The following is a 19,148-nucleotide window of genomic DNA, read 5'->3' on the forward strand; positions in this document are numbered from 1 at the left end:
TTCCCAATGTACTTAAGGGGTATTTCTTATTCTGACAGATATCATAATTGCTTTCTAAATGGAGTTACTATGTAGGAATACTGGGCTTAATGTAATGCCTAGGGGTAACTTCTCTGTTGATTTTGCTGGTGAACCAGAGTTTCTTGAGCCTGTGGAAGTTGCTAAAGTTATGTCTCTTTTTCTCCATATTGGTATAAAAAGCCAATTATTGAATAATGCAGCAATTAAACCTGGACATAATGTAAGTCTTTCTAAAGAGAAAGACCCTCATAGATACTTAGCTATCTGGGTTATTATAAAAATCTATTGAGTTCACTAATGCCCGCCCATGATTACATTTTATGGGCTGGATGAGAAGTAAGTTAAAGGAAGGTATGGCATTTTAAAGTAAAATAAACAGCAGAAACCTAAGGTAATTATTAAGCTTAGACCAAGGGACTGGGTAAAACCTCAGTTTATATTGGTAATAACTAGAAGTTCTAGAATCTTTTCAAGGAAATTTAATATTTTTGCGGAATATACAGGGTAACAAATAATGTTGCTTGGTGGAGGTCCTAAGGAAACTTGACTAAATAATATACAAATAATGTATAAGTTGCTTCTGTGTATTTATTTGTGTATATTTACTAGTGTACACAAGCAGTTGTGTACAGTTGCTTTAACTCTGTTCTATGAAATATATGATAGGCATGAGATACAGAGGTTAAAGAGGCACAATGGCACACACCCATAGTCAAAGTTACTTAAGGCAAGAAGATCACTTGAGCCCAGGAGTCTGAGACTAGCCTCTTTGAAAAAAGAAAATGATGGCTCAGTGCCTGTAGCTCATTGAGTAGGGCACTGGCCACATACACCAAAGGTGGTGAGTTCAAGCCCAGCCCAGGCCTGCTAAACAACAATAACAATTGCAGTAAAAAAATAGCTGGGTTTTGTGGTGGGCAACTGTAGTCCCAGGTATTAGGGAGGCTGAGGCAAGAGAATCGCTTAAGCCCAAGAGTTTGAGGTTGCTGTGAGCTGTGAAGCAACGACACTCTACCAAGGGTGACATAGTAAGACTCTATCACAATAAATAAATAAATAAATACATCTAAATGAATAAAATTAAAGAAGAAAACGATGAACAAAACTTATCTCTTCTCTCAAGAATCTCTTTGTTCTTATCTATTCTGGGTCATGGAGGATCAGATTAAATTTCCTCCCAGGACAATGCAAGTATAATTTTCATAGAAAGTTGTATGATCAAAGTTAGAGAATTGATGGATAGTTCTACCTGATGCTTGCTCCTGAAGCCCATGCAGGGACCCCATGTTAGAAATTCTGCTCTAGTAGAATCAATAGGCCATAAACAAATAATTGCCATATATGTGCTGCATTGCATAATTAAAGTATACATTGATGCTTGTTAGAGGTTATGACTCATTTCCTGGGAATAGTAAAAAAGGAAAGAATTTTCAAAATGTAACACAGCATAGGAAGAAGCAATTCCAGGAAACTACAAGACATTTAATAATTTTGTCATAGAAGTATATTTTGCTGAGTGAGAGTAAGGCCAAAAAGGAGGTAAGAGCCAGATCATGAAGAGTGTTGTATGTCCCAAATTGGACTTTATGCAGTAGTCTGATAGAATCATGAAAGTCATATGATCACATATGGGTTTCAAACATTGACTCTGTTTATAGGAAATGTAAAATGCAGAAGACTGGAATCAAGGAGTGGAGAGATCACAGTAGTGTTTCAGACAAGAAATAATGGCTAGACAGCAATAGAAATGGAGAAAAATGCAACAAGAATATTATAGATGCTTGAAAGTCAATTGATGAATTTTGACAATCAATTACATCTGGGAAGTAAAGGCAGAATGAGAGTTTGAGGCTAAGAATTCTTTGTAATGATTACCCAGAAGATGTTATTTTTGTAGTGAGGATTTTAGATTTTATTCTAAGTGTGACAGAAAGCCTGTGAAGGTTTTTGAGCAGGGGGATTATATGGTATGGCTTACATTTTTTAAAGATTGCTCCAGCTGGTATGTGGAAAATGACTGAGAGTGGTGGTGTATGCCTGTAGCAGTCCTAGCTAAGCAGGAGGCTGAGACAGGAGGATCGATTGAGCCCAGAAGTTTGAAGTTGCTGAGAGCTAGGCTGATACCATGACATTCTAGCCTGGGCAACAGGGTGAGGTTTTGTCTCAAAAATATCCCAAAAATCAGGAAATTAAGGAAGAATTCACTAAAGAGATGGATATTTTAAAGAAAAAGCATAGGGCGGCGCCTGTGGCTCAGTCGGTAAGGCGCCGGCCCCATATACCGAGGGTGGCGGGTTCAAACCCAGCCCCAGCCAAACTGCAACCAAAAAATAGCCGGGCATTGTGGCGGGCGCCTGTAGTCCCAGCTACTCGGGAGGCTGAGGCAAGAGAATCGCTTAAGCCCAGGAGTGGGAGGTTGCTGTGAGCTGTGTGAGGCCACGGCACTCTACCGAGGGCCATAAAGTGAGACTCTGTCTCTACAAAAAAAAAAAAAAAAAAAAGAAAAAGCATAACAGAATATATGAAAATGAAAGAGGGAACTTCATAATGCGAGGAAACTTTCAAAGCAGACTAGACCAAGCAGAAGAAATAATTTCAGAGCTTGAAGATAAGCCTGTCAAATTAACCCAGTTAGTCAAAAATGGAGAAAAAAGAATCAAGAAGAGTGAACAAAATCTTTGAGACACACACTGCTAACATTGTCTTCACATAACTATTACAGCAGGCTTGAGAGTGTTTTCTCTCCTGTACACAATGGTAACTCCTAAGGATCCCAAACAATGAAATCACTATGATGGTGTTGAACAAATTGCTATGGTGTGTGCTATCAGTGTTCTGAGAAAGTCTCTGCCTGATACTGGCTCTTGTGGATGTTTCAGAAGATAAGCTTAAAAGACAAGTGATGGATCTGCAGCATGGGAACTTATTTCTTCAGGTACCTAAAATTGTGGCAGATAAGGATTACTCTGTAACCGCCAATTCTAAGGTTGTGGTGGTAACTACTGGCATCTGTCAGGAAGATGGGGAGAGTTATCTAAATAGGGTACAGAGAAATGTTAGCCCTTTCTAATCCAGTTTTTCTGCCACCTCCATACTCCCCAGTTCTTACTTATTTGGGGCAGGAAAGAGATCGGTGGATCACTTGTAATCACCTGATGATTTTATTATCTATTTTAGGTTATGTAAAATAATTAAAATGTTTTCATTGATTTTTGTTCATAATTTTTTTGAGTGTGGGACTTTTGAAGCAATCTCCAGGATGAAGTCCACGATTCCTCTTGCAGGTCTCCCAGTAGAAAATGGTTTCTCTCCTTCCACATTTCTCATTTCTTCTGTGGCAAACCATACAATGTGTTGTTGACTTTTTTTCATTTTTCAATGTAAAATGCACCTTCCCATTTAGCCTTTTTCTTATCTAATGAGTATAGGAGGTAACTGTTCATAACTTTCATCAGCCAAAAGAATATTTTTTCTCACCATTGGCAAGACCTCCTTGTAAATCCATAACATCCACAGTATTGATCAACTCTGTCTACTCTTCCCATAAACTTTGTGTATTCTAAAAAATTGTCAATTTCTTGAATTGAACAGGCTATTTCTTCCTATAACAAGTGATCAACTATGTTTGAGGGCCAAAGAATGTACTTAACATTGTCACTAACTTCTTGTCATGGAATGAGAGGCACATCATTTTCATACCACATTGATAGGCACATAATTAACATTTCTAAAGTTTCTTCTTTTTCAGATCACTTAGAAAATCCTTCTGAGAAGCCCTAACTGTTCCTATAATATATATTTTCATTTTATGCAATTCCCGAGCAAGTTGAAATCTCATGTAGAACCTGTCAGTGTACATGTGGTACACTCACAAGTGCTTCCAAACTTGTGCCATATGAATCACTATTTGAGACATAAATGGCAAATCGAGATGAGTGAGACTTTCTGTTGTTGTCTTGCCATAATAGGAAATGTGAGAAAACACATGACCATTTTCCGAATCACACAGGCAAAAATTTTGTAGTCCCCACTTTGTAGGCTTCTTTGGATTGTAGCACTTGAATTGAATCCTTCATTTCAAACATATTGTGCTCTCATCTATAGCAATATTTCTTCCTGGTACATAAAGTTCTTTGTAGTTATTGTCAATATACTCACTAACATTCTTCACCTTGCTCCCTTGGATATGCACACTCCCTTGAGCTGTGACAGAAGGAACTAAATGTAGCATCCAAGTGTTTGGGAAAAAACAGAGACCAGAGAAAACATCCTTAAAGAATGGGATTTAGTCTAGCCAGTCGTTGGTAAAATAGTCAAGTAATTGTGCCTTCAAATTCAGATGCATGTTCAGTATTACACCAAAGAATCCTTCTTTTTCTTTTCTTTCTTTCTTTCTTTTTTTTTTTGTTTTACAGTTTTTGGCCAGGGCTGGGTTTGAACCTGCCACCTCCAGCATATGGGGCCAGCAGACTACTCCTTTGAGCCACAGGCACCACCCAACTCCTTCATTTCTTTCAGTGAAACATCCTTCCACTCATGCCATGTTGAGTATTTTGTTAGTGGAGTCACCTTATGTATTTTTTCTGCTGCATGCATTATTTGTCACAGTCACAATCTCACCAAAAAGATCATCTGAGAAGAAGAGCTGAAATATTCAAGTTCTGTTTTTGGCTGAGTACCTTAAGAAAGGTTGAATCCCTGTTGTGTTACAGAGTAGAGGAACTGTATAAGATCTCTATCACCATCATGATAAACTGTACAGCTACTTGTTACAGGTTGCATATTATTGTCAAATTCTTTTTCATCACTACAGATTCACTGGAACTAATATCAGCGCATACAGGAAGAGTTTCTTCATGCTCACTTTCATCTAAACTCTCCTTCAACCTCACTGTGCTCAAAAATTCATGATGCAATATCATTGTCATTTATACAACTTACAACTTATGGTTATGCCTGGCATAACCATATGAATAGAACAAAAGATCAGCTATTCACATCAAAACACATGGCCTCCTGGCTCAGCGCCCATACCACAGTGGTAACGGGGCCAGCCATGTACATTGAGGCTGACAGGTTGGAAACCAGCCTGGGCCAGCTAAACAACAATGACAACTGCAAAAAAAAAAAAATAGCTGGGCATTGTGGTGGGTGCCTGTAGTCCCAGCTACTTGGGAAGTTGAGGCAAGAGAAGTCCTTAAGTCTAAGAGTTTGAGGTTGTTGTGAACTGTGACACCATGGCACTCTACCAAGGGCGACATAATGAGACTCTGTCTCAAAAAAAAAATAAAATAAAATAAACAAACACATAGCTTTTTGAGAAACATAAAGAGTACAACCTGCACTATCTGTTGGCTAGAGATTGTACTACAAGAAGAAATGCATTAGATAGGTCCCAACGCAGAGTAGGCAAATAAACACACAAAAATTAAATCTGTTGGACATCTTCCATCGTTGGAGTAGAACAGAAAAATCATTATGTCAGACAATGTACAACATAAGATAGGAAAAGAATATAATGTCTTTATTATCATTATTTTTAATTATTAAATCATAGCTGTGTACATTAAGGCGATCATGGGGCACCATACACTGGATTTATAGACCGTTTGACACATTTTCATCACACTGGTTAAAATAGCCTCCCTGGCATTTTCTTGGTTATTGTGTTAAGACATTTACATTCTACATGTACTGACTTTCACATATACCCTTGTAAGATGCACCGCTGGTGTAATCCCACCAATCTCCCTCCCTCCGACCCCTCCCCCCTCCCTCCCTTCCCTTTCCCCCTTCCCCTTATTCTTAGGTTATAACTGGGTTATAGCTTTCATATGAAAGCCATAAATTAGTTTCATAGTAGGGATGAGTACATTGGATATTTTTTCTTTCATTCTTGAGATACTTTACTAAGAAGAATATGTTCCAGCTCCATCCATGTAAATGAAAGAGGTAAAGTCTCCATCTTTCTTTAAGGCTGTATAATATTCCATGGTGTACATATACCACAATTTATTAATCCATTCGTGGATCAATGGGCACTTGGGCTTTTCCCATGAATTAGCAATTATGAATTGGGCTGCAATAAACATTCTGGTACAAATATCTTTGTTATAATGTGATTTTTGGTCTTCTGGGTATATACCTAGTAGAGGAATTATAGAATTGAATGGCAGATCTATTTTTAGATCTCTAAGTGTTCTCCAAATATCTTTCCAAAAGGAGTGTATTAATTTGCATTCCCATTAGCAGTGTAGAAGTGTTCCCTTTTCTCCACATACACGCCAATATCTCTGGTCTTAGGATTTTGTGATATGGGCTAATCTTACTGGAGTTAGATGATATCTCAAAGTAGTTTTGATTTGCATTTCTCTGATGATTAAAGATGTTGAGCATTTTTCATATGTCTGTAGGCCGTGCGCCTGTCTTCTACAGAGAAGTTTCTCTTTAATTCCCTTGCCCAGCCTGCAATGGGATCACTTGTTCTTTTCTTGCTTATACGTTTGAATTCTCTGTGGTTTCTGGTTATTAAACCTTTGTTGGAGACATAACTGCAAATATCCTCTCCCATTCTGAGGGCTGTCTGCTTGCTTTACTTACTGTGTTCTTGGCTGTGCAGAAGCTTTTTAGTTTGATCAAGTCCCAGTAGTGTATTTTTGAAGCTGCTTCAAATGCCTGGGAGGTCCTCCTCATAAAATACTCGCCCAGACCGATTTCTTCAAGGGTTTTCCCTGCACTCTCTTCTAGTATTTTTATAGTTTCATGCCTTAAGTTTAAATCTTTAATCCAGTGAGAATCTATCTTAGTTAACGGTGAAAGGTGTGGGTCCAGTTTCAATCTTCTACAGGTTGCCAGCCAGGTCACCTGGCACCATTTGTTAAATAGGGAATCTTTTCCCCACTGAATGTTTTTAATTGGCTTGTCAAAGATCAAATAACGGTAAGTAACTGGATTCATCTCTTGGTTCTCTATTCTGTTCCAGACATCTGTCTCTCTGTTTTTATGGCAGTACCATGCTGTTTTGATCACTATGGATTTATAGTATAGTCTCAAGTATGGTAGCGTGATTCCTCCTGCTTTTTTTTTTATTTCTGAGTAATGTCTTGGCACTTTGAGGTTTTTTTTTGATTCCATATAAAAGAAGTATTATTTTTTCAAGATCTTTAAAGTATGACAGTGGAGCTTTAAAAGGGATTGCATTAAAATTGTATATTGCTTTGGGTAGTATGGATATTTTAACAATGTTGATTCTTCCCAGCCATGAGCATGGTATGTTTTTCCATTTGTTAATATTTTCAGCTATTTCTTTTCTTAGAGTTTCATAGTTCTCTTTATAGAGATCTTTCACGTTGTTAGATAAACTCCCAAATATTTCGTCTTTTTTGGCACTACTGAATGGAATAGAGTCCTTAACTGTTTTTTCAGCTTGACTATTGTTGGTATATATAAAGGCTACCGATTTATGAATGTTGATTTTCTTATGTAAGACGCTGCTGTATTCCTTGATCAATTTTAACAGTTTTGTAGTAGATTCCCTGGTGTTTTCCCGATATACAATCATATCATCTGCGAAGAGCGAAAGTTTGATCTCTTCTGACCCTATATGGATACCCTTGATCACCTTTTCTTCCCTAATTGCAGTGGCTAAAACTTCCATTACAATGTTAAAGAGCAGTGGAGACAATGGGCAGCCTTGTCTGGTTCCTGATCTGAGTGGAAATGATTTCAATTTAACTCCATTCAATACGATGTTGGCTGTGGGTTTGCTGTAGATGGCCTCTATCAGTTTAAGAAATGTCCCTCTGTACCAATTTTATTTAGTGTTCTGATCAGGAAGTGATGCTGGAAATATCAAAAGCTTTTTCTGCATCAATTGAGAAAATCATATGGTCTTTGTTTTTTAATTTGTTTATGTGCTGAATTATACTTATAGGTTTACGTATATTGAACCAGCCTTGAGACCCTGGGATAAAACTGATGTGGTCATAATGTATAATTTGTTTGATGTGTTTCTGGATTCTGTTTGTTAGGATCTTGTGAATATTTTTGCTTCTATATTCATTAGTGATATTGATCTATAATTTTATTTTCTTGTATCTTTTCCTGGTTTGGTGATCAGGGTGATGTTTGCTTCATAGAATGTGTTGAGTAGTCTTACTTCTTTTTCTACATTTTGGAACAGGTTGAGTAATTTAGGTACTAATTCTTCTTTAAAGGTTTGGTAGAATTCTGACATGAAGCCATCTGGTCCCGGGCTTTGCTTTTTAGGGAGATTTTGTATCCTTGATGCTATTTAAGAACTTGATAAGGACCTGTTCAACATTTCCACTTGATACTTTCTAAGTTTTGGAAGGTGACGTGCTTCCAAGTATTGGTCAATTTCCTTCCGATTTTCATATTTCTGAGAATAAAGTTTCTTGTAATATTCATTAAGAGTTTTTTGAATTTCTGGGGAGTCTGTTGTTATTTCGTCTTTGTTGTTTCTCATTGATGAAATTAGAGATTTTACTCTTTTTTTCCTGTTAGTTTAGCCAAAGGTTCATCTGTTTTATTTACCTTTTCAAAAAACCAACTTTTTGATTTATTGATCTGTTGTATAATTGTTTTGTTTTCAATTTCATTTAATTCTGCTCTAATTTTCGTTATTTCTTTTCCTCTACTTTGTTTGGAGTCGGAATGTTCTTCCTTTTCCAGTTGCTTGAGATGTCCCATTAAGTTGTTAACTTTGTCTCTTTTTGTTCTCTTGAGGAAGGCTTGCAGTGCTATAAATTTACCTCTTAGGACTGCCTTTGCGGTATCCCAGAGGTTCTGATAATTCGTGTCTTCATTGTCGTTTTGTTCCAAAAATTTGGCAATTTCCTTCTTAATCTCATCTCTGACCCAACTACCATTGAGCATAAGGTTATTTAACTTCCATGCTGTTGTATGAGTGTGCAGATTCCTGTTGTTACTGAGTTCAACTTTTTTTTTTTTTTTTTGTAGAGACAGAGTCTCACTTTATGGCCCTTAGTAGAGTGCTGTGGCCTCACACAGCTCACAGCAACCTCCAACTCCTGGGCTGAAGCGATTCTCTTGCCTCAGCCTCCCGAGCAGCTGGGACTACAGGCGCCCGCCACAACACCTGGCTATTGTTTTGTTGCAGTTTGGCCAGGGCTGGGTTTGAACCCGCCACCCTCGGTATATGGGGCTGGCGCCTTACCGACTGAGACATAGGTGCCGCCGTACTGAGTTCAACTTTTATTCCATGGTGGTCCGAGAAGATGCAAGGAAATATTTCTATTCCTTTAAATTTACTGAGGTTAGACTTGTGACCTAAGATGTGATCGATTTTGGAGTATGTTCCGTGGGCTGATGAGAAGTATGTGTATTCAGTTTTGCTGGGATGAAATGTTCTGTAGATGTTTGCAAATCCAAATGTTGGATGGATAGGTTTAAATCTAAAATTTCTTTGCTCAAGCTTCTTGTTGGAGGATCTATCCAACACTGCCAAGGGAGTGTTGAAATCTCTGACTATTATGGAGCTGGAGGAGATCAAGTTGCTCATGTCTGTTAGAGTTTCTCTTACAAATTGAGGTGCATTCTGGTTGGGTGCATATATATTAATATGAAATCTCATCATATTGAGTATTACCCTTAACAAATATGAAGTGACCATTCTTATCCTTCCTTACTTTTGTTGGTTTAAAGCCTATTGTATCTGCAAATAGAATTGCAGCACCTGCTTTTTTCTTATTACTATTTCCCTGAATATGGACGACCATCCTTTCACCCTGAGTCTGTATTTACTTTTATGGTACGATGTGACTCTTGTATGCAGCAAATATCTGGCCTGAGTGTTTGTATCCAGTCAGCTAACCCATGCCTCTTTAGAGGACAGTATAAGCCATTCTCATTAATGGAGAATATTGATAAGTCTGGTAAAATTTTGGGTAGCGAGTTTTTTGAAAGTCCACTGGACATTTTTAATCCTTTTGCCACTGTGGATTTTGGAGTTTGATCATTAGTTTCTGAGTGAGTTTACTTTTGTGGTAGAGGATTGGGCTGGTTATTATGGAGGATAGGTCTGAGAATATCCTGAAGAGCTGGTTTGGTTATGGCAAATTTCTTCAACATATGAATTTCATTAAAGTATTTAATTTCTCCATCATAAATGAAACTCAGTTTAGTGGATCCAGGATCCAGGATTGAAAGTTATTTTGTTTTAGGAGATTAAAAGTTGATGACCAGTCTCTTTTGGCTTGAAAGATTTCAGCAGAGAGATCTGCAGTCATTCTTATATTCTTCCCTTTATAGGTAATGGATTTCTTAACGCCTGGCTGCTTTCAAAATTTTCCCCTTCATATTAACTTTAGTGAAGTTAATTATTATATGCCATATTCGGGGATGTCATATTCGGATTGAGTCATGCTGGAGTTCTGAAACTGTGTGCTATCTGAATTTCAGAATCTCTTGGCATGTCTGGAAAATTCTCTTTCATAATTTCATGGAGAAGGGCCTCTGTGCCTTGGAAGGCCACTTTATCACTTTCAGGGATTCCAATGTGCTACGGACTGCTCAGTCGGTGGCCTGTCCTTCAGGTCCCTGTTCGAGGCGCCACCTGCAACGGACCGCCCTGTCGGTGGCCTTCAGTCCGAGGGAGTGCAGGGAGAAGGAACGAGGAAAGTTGAGAGGTCGGCGCAGGAAAGACAGTCTGGCACACCACGGGTGGAGTATGTAGCTGTGAATTTATTGGGTACACATGTTGGTATTTATACATTTTTACAGAGCTTACATAATGCAATCTTTTTGCTTACGTGTGTGGGTTATCTTTGCGTTTACAAGTGTGATTTATCATGCATTGTTATGTTTTAACGTTCCGTTTCCGGAGGGTGTTATGTTTGTTATGTTATGTTTTAACGTTCCGCTTCCGGAGGGTGGCGGTTATTAGTTAACTCTGCCCGCTTTCTCCTATCTCAGTTTCTTATTATCTTTTTAGAACAGCTTGACATCTTCTTTATGTTAATGCTTGACTAATTTTACATTTACTATTTGATTTTATTGTTATTGATAATTATAATTTTGATTTAGAGTAAATTCCTTGACAAGTATTATTTTTCCTATTGATTTTTATTATGCGTGACAATTGGTGAAACAAGATGTTCTGAACAGGACTTTATGGTGGGTGGATGTGTTTCAGTGACTTTGTAACTTATGTAGATAATTTGTATTTCATGTCCTTGGGCTTATCGTCTTAGCTCACTGGTGGGAAAACATCTTTATGTGCTCATTGTTGGTGCCACTGAGTTTAGCAGCTCACAAGGCTGTGCTCTATCTGGATTAGTAGTGCATTGTGCTCATTCTTAGGAAAGTACATATTGACAATTTATCAGAACAAACAGACTTCTGGTACAGGATGACAAACACATGAGTAGACGCCACAGTCTTTAAACTTAAGCGGGTAACTGAGTATGCTAGGCAACATTTCTGATGCTGTGCATACTGGGGGCGCTGGGGGCAAAGCTCCGGGGAGCACAAACCACCTTCCCGTCGTTCTGTAACGCGGACAGCACTGCCTCACTACGGCTATATGCCGTGGGTGCGGCATTTCCCCCTTTTTTGTTTTTAAACCGCAGTTCAAAGACTTCTTGGCGTATAGAGTTAATAGAGGAAAACAGATACTGTATGAGACATGGTAACAACAACACAACACAAAATAACAAATAATTAATAATGGTTATGAGCACAATATACTGGATCCAGTTAAGAGGATTGAGTGCTTTAAACCCATTAGTTAGAGATTGAGCCAATGTGTTAAGAGAAGTTATTGGTAAATGAGTTTGACTCATGGCTGTAATATCTTGTTGTAAGCTGTGTAAATTATGTGTTATATTATTGTCTCTCTAGACACCTTGAAGATGTGTTTGTACTTTGTTCCATGAATTAGATACATTATATGGTAAAGGTGTAATGCAAATGGCTTGAAATGTTGAGTGACATTTTGTTTGTAGTTTCTGTTGTATGTACTTAATGTTCTGACCTAAAGTTAAGACTATCTTTTTTAACACATTTAATTTAGTTTTAAGCTTATTATCTATATTAGCTTGTGTCATTAATGTTAAAGTTATATTATTGCCAAGAGTATTGACATAGTATGTTGTATGCATTTGTTGCACTAAAGCTGTAGTAGCTACAGCAAAAGTAGTGATTATAGAAATTAAAGTTGTAATGTCTAAAATTAAAGCTGTTACAAATTTTTTAGGTCTAATTAATTCATTAAGTGTTTTTAACACTTGTAATGCTGTATTATCATACTATGGATTGCTTTGTAGATTTACAGGTAATATTACATAAGAAGGTTTTTTTATAATTAACATAACATTTACTTGTTTATCATGTTGAATATTAAAGGACGCAATACAATTAGTTATTTTTACAAGTTAAAAGATTTTAAAGGAAATACATAGTCAACTGGATCACATGTAAATTCTTTCATAAATTCTCTTTTATGAGTTTCATTTAACCTGCACAGACCATCTACAAACATTCTAAACTTTCTTGAACTTTTGCCCTGCCTTTTACTTTCTTACATAACTATTCTGTTTCAGGACAAAATTTATCACACAAGATTCTTTCTTTACACAATGTCATTCTCCTTTCTGTTTAATTTCTCTTACTCTTAAAAACTCACTTTCCACTAAACAGGATCCTGGTTTACTATGAAGTCACTTATTCACTCAGCTAAACTGATAATTAGAAGGTTTAAAAGGCAAGAATTTTATCCGTTGACAAAGATTCAGTTTGTAAAAATATTTTTCTTATTTATACAAATTACTAGTGGCAAAGGGCCAATAATAAAGGTTCTAAATCTCACCCTTGGGATTCTGCCAGTGCTGCTGTCTGGGGGCTGTAACACTTGGGAGGCAGGCCCGCCCCACGAAGGGCAGGGGGGCCCCCAGCTTCCTTCTCTGCTGGGCTTTTTTAGCTGTCTTGGAGCCAGTGGAAATGCACCCGGTGGTTTTGTTTGTTATCGGTGAGTGTACTTTCATTTTCTTCAAGCGGCGGGTGAGATCTTGTAGTAGCTGCTGGCGCCTCCTTCTGCGTTGTCTTTTCTGAATCTGAGTTAACTACTCCTGGAATAACTTCAAAGTTTTTAGTATAATTTGAACTTCTACTAATTATAATTCCAACCGTTCCAGGCAAAAGTTGCCCTTTCATTGCAGTGGGGATTAAAGTAACACCGTCCCATTTGGATAATAAGACATTCTTTTCACTTGTTAAATTTAAACCTGCACTTCTAGGAGTGCCCCGTGAAAGGTCATGAATAGTAAATTTAGGTGCCTGAGGATTTAAAGTGGATGGTTGCTGCATGCCCTGCAGTGCGGCACGATCTCCCTTGGGGTCAGGGCTGGGAGAATGCCCCCTGTTTAGTTTTTTGACTTTTGTACTTCCTGATCCTCAGAATCAGTGTCTCCCTTGTCATTCAAGGGGGTTCCATCCTTATGAAACCTTGATTTACATTCATTTTTCCAATGTCGCCCCTTTTTATAACGAGGGCATAAGCCGGGCGGTTCCCCCCTCGGCTTATTGGCATGGGACTGTTTACAGTCCTTCTGCATGTGACCTGGCTTGCCACAATTGTAGCAAGTGTCAGCAGGAGCTCTCGGCCCGTTACCTCCCTTATTGAAGGTATTTTTAATATAGGTGCTGAATTTCTGTCCTTGCATTGCTGCAGCATAGGCCATACTTTGGACTATCGCTGGTGAGGCATCCATGCATGCTTTAATATCCTTGGTTAATGCGTGCCCCATGGTACCTGCTGATTGCTCACACTTAACCGGTCAGCCTTTACCGGCGGGACTGCAGCTCCCTGGTGAGAGCCGCCCTCAACCTTGAAAAAGAAAGAAAGAGAGAGAAGATTACCTGTCCTTCAGGTCCCTGTTCGAGGCGCCACCTGCTACGGACTGCTCAGTCGGTGGCCTGTCCTTCAGGTCCCTGTTCGAGGCGCCACCTGCAACGGACCGCCCTGTCGGTGGCCTTCAGTCCGAGGGAGTGCAGGGAGAAGGAACGAGGAAAGTTGAGAGGTCGGCGCAGGAAAGACAGTCTGGCACACCACGGGTGGAGTATGCAGCTGTGAATTTATTGGGTACACATGTTGGTATTTATACATTTTTACAGAGCTTACATAATGCAATCTTTTTGCTTACGTGTGCGGGTTATCTTTGCGTTTACAAGTGTGATTTATCATGCATTGTTATGTTTTAACGTTCCGTTTCTGGAGGGTGTTATGTTTGTTATGTTATGTTTTAACGTTCCGCTTCCGGAGGGTGGCGGTTATTAGTTAACTCTGCCCGCTTTCTCCTATCTCAGTTTCTTATTATCTTTTTAGAACAGCTTGACATCTTCTTTATGTTAATGCTTGACTAATTTTACATTTACTATTTGATTTTATTGTTATTGATAATTATAATTTTGATTTAGAGTAAATTCCTTGACAAGTATTATTTTTCCTATTGATTTTTATTATGCGTGACAATTGGTGAAACAAGATGTTCTGAACAGGACTTTATGGTGGGTGGATGTGTTTCAGTGACTTTGTAACTTATGTAGATAATTTGTATTTCATGTCCTTGGGCTTATCGTCTTAGCTCACTGGTGGGAAAACATCTTTATGTGCTCATTGTTGGTGCCACTGAGTTTAGCAGCTCACAAGGCTGTGCTCTATCTGGATTAGTAGTGCATTGTGCTCATTCTTAGGAAAGTACATATTGACAATTTATCAGAACAAACAGACTTCTGGTACAGGATGACAAACACATGAGTAGACGCCACAGTCTTTAAACTTAAGCGGGTAACTGAGTATGCTAGGCAACATTTCTGATGCTGTGCATACTGGGGGCGCTGGGGGCAAAGCTCCGGGGAGCACAAACCACCTTCCCGTCGTTCTGTAACGCGGACAGCACTGCCTCACTACGGCTATATGCCGTGGGTGCGGCACCAATGATTCAGATATTAGCCTTCTTCAAATTATCCTAGAGCTCTCTGAGAGAATGATCCATTTTTGCTCTCCATTTCTCTTCCTCTTTGATTTTTTTGGGAACATTCAAAGGGTTTGTCTTCAATGTCAGAAATCCTTTCTTCTGCTTGCTCCACTCTGTTACTGAGGGCTTCTACTGTATTTTTCAGATCTTTGAGAGCTGCAAATTCTTGCTTCAATGAGTCAAAATCTTTGGTGGTTTTGTCTTTAAATTCGTTAAATTCTTGAGACAACTTTTGAATTTCTCCTCGAATTCCGACTTTTGAATTGCTCCTCAAATTTCTAATTTCAAATTTTCCTCCATTCTATTAGTCTTGTTTGCAATCCAAATTCTGAGTTCGATTTCTGACATGTCAGCTTGTCCTTTATGAATGGGATCTTCCGTTACATCTGCCAAATTTTTCTTTGGACGGATTGATGTATTCTGATTATTCATGTTACCAAAGTTTTTCCGCTGATTCCACCCCACGATTGTTTTATACCATTTGATTTTTCCCCTGGAGCTTTGTCAGCAGTGCTGTGGCCTGAGAAACTCGGGACCTGTTTGGTGTGGTGGGGCTAAGTGGTTCTGTCTTGTTTTCAGCTGGTCTCTGTTCAACCCTGGTGAAAAAGTTACTCTGGGTTGAAGTCTGAGCTGTGGAGAAATACCAGCAATTAATTCACCCTGCCCCCCACAGGCAACAATTGGAAAAGGAAAATCAAACCTTCCTACAACCACACACCCAGGGCACCACCTGAATAGTCCTCGGGTGATTGGCTCAGTTCAAAGGTCCAAATCAGTTGTCTGAGTCAGCACCTGTCTCAGCTGGGAGAGTTTAAAAAGTCTCTGGCAACTGGATCGCAGGGGTCTGGTGACTACTCAGATGTCGGTTGCTCCGGTGCTCTGTGAAGTCAGGAGGACCCACCCAGCAAATAGATCAGTCTGGGATGGTTGATGCCTCCTTCCCACCTTGTACCTCTGTCACACCCAGTCACTGATTGCCTGCAGGGCTGTAACCCAGTTGCCTGTGGTGAACAGATACTCCAGGGGTTTGCACCTGCCTGAATCACAAGGAAATCTATTTCTGCTCAGACAGGCCACTGGGCTCTGCCTCTATGTAGCAGGGGGAGGTGACGCCTGACAACCTCGGGCACTTGCTGGAGGCTGGAGGGTGTTCACTAGTTCCAGTCCCACCCCTGATTGATGTTACTGACAGAACAGAACAGATCAACTTTGTGGGAATCTGTTTCTGTCCCTGCTAAATTCCCCTGCAGAAGAGAAGCTGTTTTGAGTTCCCAGAACCTGTGCCTCAGGCCCTGTCTTTGCTCCTGCAGGTTTGTATTCAGTTATCTATCAGTTCTAGCCACCTGTCTTCCTTCGTCTATAGGCTGACAATCCCCTCGGGGCCGGGTGCATCTTAGGCTCAGTAAAGCGGTCCTCTGTGTCAGCCCTGGCCTGGGAACTTCCCGGCTCTGCATGTGCGTTTCTAGTCCCCACGCTTCACCCAGGCCGGTACCGCCTCAAGCAAACACTTTACTCATGGGGCCTGCGTTTGTGTCCCAGATCTGTTCGGTGGTGGTTTCCACCTGAGTCGATGCCCGGCCTCCTCTGGTTGCCCAGGGAGACAGGGGATGTGGCTTTGGAATATCCAGGAGTGAGCCCTGTTATTGCCAAAAGACCGCTGCTGTGCTGCACCTCTGGGCACTGCCTCTCTGGTGTGGTTCCCTCTCAGCCGACCATCTTCTCCTCACTCCCATGCCGTAGAGTCAGCACTGACCAGCTGCAGTTTTGGCCCTGTCCACACCTCTCGAGAAATCACCCAAGAATCTGGAGTCCTCGGGGACAGGCCTCCAGACCTCAGAGTGAAAGTGGAGGGGAGTGCTGGGAGCTCTAGAGTTGCAGGTTGAGAATATATACAGTTTTGTACAGTTTTATGCCTGGCAGGAGAATGCTGTGGCACCCAAGTAGGGGAGATATGTCCAGTTCTTAGAGGGTATCTCCCGTGGAGTGTAGTGGGAGGACCTTTGAACTCTGCTCATTTGTTTGGTGGGGCACTCCGAGCTGTTCTCATGGGGGAGGGGACTCCCATCTGCTTGGTGATGGATTTTGTACTTTTTGTTTTCATCCTTGGGGTCGCAGCTCGCCTCAGCGGTGTTGATGTGCGTTCTTCAACCTTCTCTCTTTGTACAGCTCTAATCCACCCAGTTACTTGCTAAATTTCTGTCCTTTAACTCTCCTTCTGGATGGGCGCCTCTGTGGAAAGCTGGCTTCAGTCAGCCATGTTGTCTCCACCCTGATTTTGATGTCTTCAAGTTCATTATTCCTCATATTATCAAATGAAGTCCCAATTGCATCATAATTATGATTTCTAATCCAGTGGACATTCTTACATGTTACTTGGAAACTAAGTGGATTACCCAAGCATTCTGTGATTGGAAGTGGGTCTAATCTGTATTCTGCTGGATTCCATTCTCTTATGGCTAAAAAAGTTGGCATTCATCCTAGCAGCTGCCAGGGATGGATTTTGGGTGAACATGGTGATTGAATTGTGGCTGTGTAAAGTAGAGTAAATGTGGAAGGTGTTTCTGTCTAGAAATTGAATTCAGAAATGGATTCAATGATAGTAAAAATTGGAAAGAAGTAAATATGGTGATTTTTGAGAGTGCATATCAAGTCAGTAAATAAAAGGTTTTACTAATTGGGCCATTGAATTAAGTGCAGCTGATCTTATTGAATACCTGCTCAAAAATCTATCTAGGATTCATCTAGTATGAACAATGGTGAAGGGGCTATATGGCATTGAGAATGAAATCTTCCTGAGACGCCCATATATCATTAATGCTCAGGCTTTAATACAGTGTTATGAATCAGAACCTAAAGAATGAAGAGGTTGCTCAGCGTATGAAAAGTGCAGATAACTGTGTTACATCCAGAAGGACCTAAAAGACCAGTGAGTATTGAGGTCTAGGATGTAGAAATTCACAAACTACCATATGGTTAACCCTGAGCCTTTAGTTTTCATCTGTGTACATGAATCATAATTTACTTTTATCTTCTTTACAGAATCAAAGGTCAGACTTGATTTAATGCTTGCAATGTGAACCCTTAAACAAAATTAACTATTGTAGTTTGGGGGAGAAAAAGAATTACAGGTAACTCTGAGGGAGGAGAAGAAGACAAAGCAAGAAAAGCAAAAAGTGTGGAAACCTACCTGAGGCAATAATGGAGGAAAACTTTTTGATGTTGTTAGAGATCTTGACATCCAGATACAAGAGGGGCATCAAGCTATGTAAGATTTATTCCAAATAGGACATCTCCAAGACACATAGTCATTAGATTAGCCAAAGTCAGAGTGAAAGAGAAAAAACTTCAAGTGTGTCAAGTAACTTAAAAAGGAAATCCTATCAGACTAACAGACTTTTCAGAGGAAACTTTACAAACTAGAAGAGAATGAGGTTCTATCTTTAACCTTCTTAAACATAGTAACTGTCAATCAAGGATTTTGTATCCTGCAAAACTTAAGTTTCTTAGGGGTTAGGTGATATTGCAGAGTGGTTTTGATTTACATTTTTCTGATGATTAAGGATGATGACCATTTCTTCATATGTTTTTTGGCCATTCATCTGTCTTCTTCTGAGAAGAAGTTCAAGTTTCTTCTCCACTTCTAAATAGGATTGTTATTTTCTTATTGATTAGTTTGAGTTCTCTGTAGATTCTAACTATTATCCCTTTGTCATATTTGTAGCATGCAAATGTCTTCTCCCATTCTGAAGGCTGTCTGTTTGCTTTAATACTTACACTCTTAGCTGTGCAGAAGCTTTTATCTTGATCAAATATCATTTATTTATTTTTGGTATTACTGCAGTTTCTTCATAAAATATTTTTCCAGTTCATTTTTTTCAAGAGTTTTCCCCACATTTTATTCTAGGACTTTTTATCATTTCATGCCTTAAATTTTAAATCTTTTATCCAGCAAGAGTCAATTTTTGTAAGTGGTAAAAGGTGTGGGTCCAGTTTCAGTCTTTTTCATGTGACTAGCCAATTCTCCCAGCACCACTGATTAAATAGGGATTCTTTTCCCCCATGTATGCTTTTGTTTGGTTTATCAAAGATCAGATGGTATAAGAATAGTCC

The 19,148-nt window shown here is 39.4% G+C and overlaps 1 protein-coding gene and 1 pseudogene across 7 annotated transcripts in view; both read left to right on the plus strand.

Moving 5' to 3' along the window:
* DOCK3 (dedicator of cytokinesis 3) overlaps positions 1-19,148 on the plus strand; it is an 899,254-nt gene that overhangs the window by 351,273 nt on the left and 528,833 nt on the right. The gene's annotated exons all lie outside the window — the stretch shown is intronic.
* On the plus strand, positions 2,812-17,957 carry LOC128592353 (L-lactate dehydrogenase B chain-like; annotated as a pseudogene).

This window comes from Nycticebus coucang, chromosome 8 (assembly GCF_027406575.1).
Source record: "Nycticebus coucang isolate mNycCou1 chromosome 8, mNycCou1.pri, whole genome shotgun sequence".
NCBI lineage: Eukaryota > Metazoa > Chordata > Mammalia > Primates > Lorisidae > Nycticebus > Nycticebus coucang.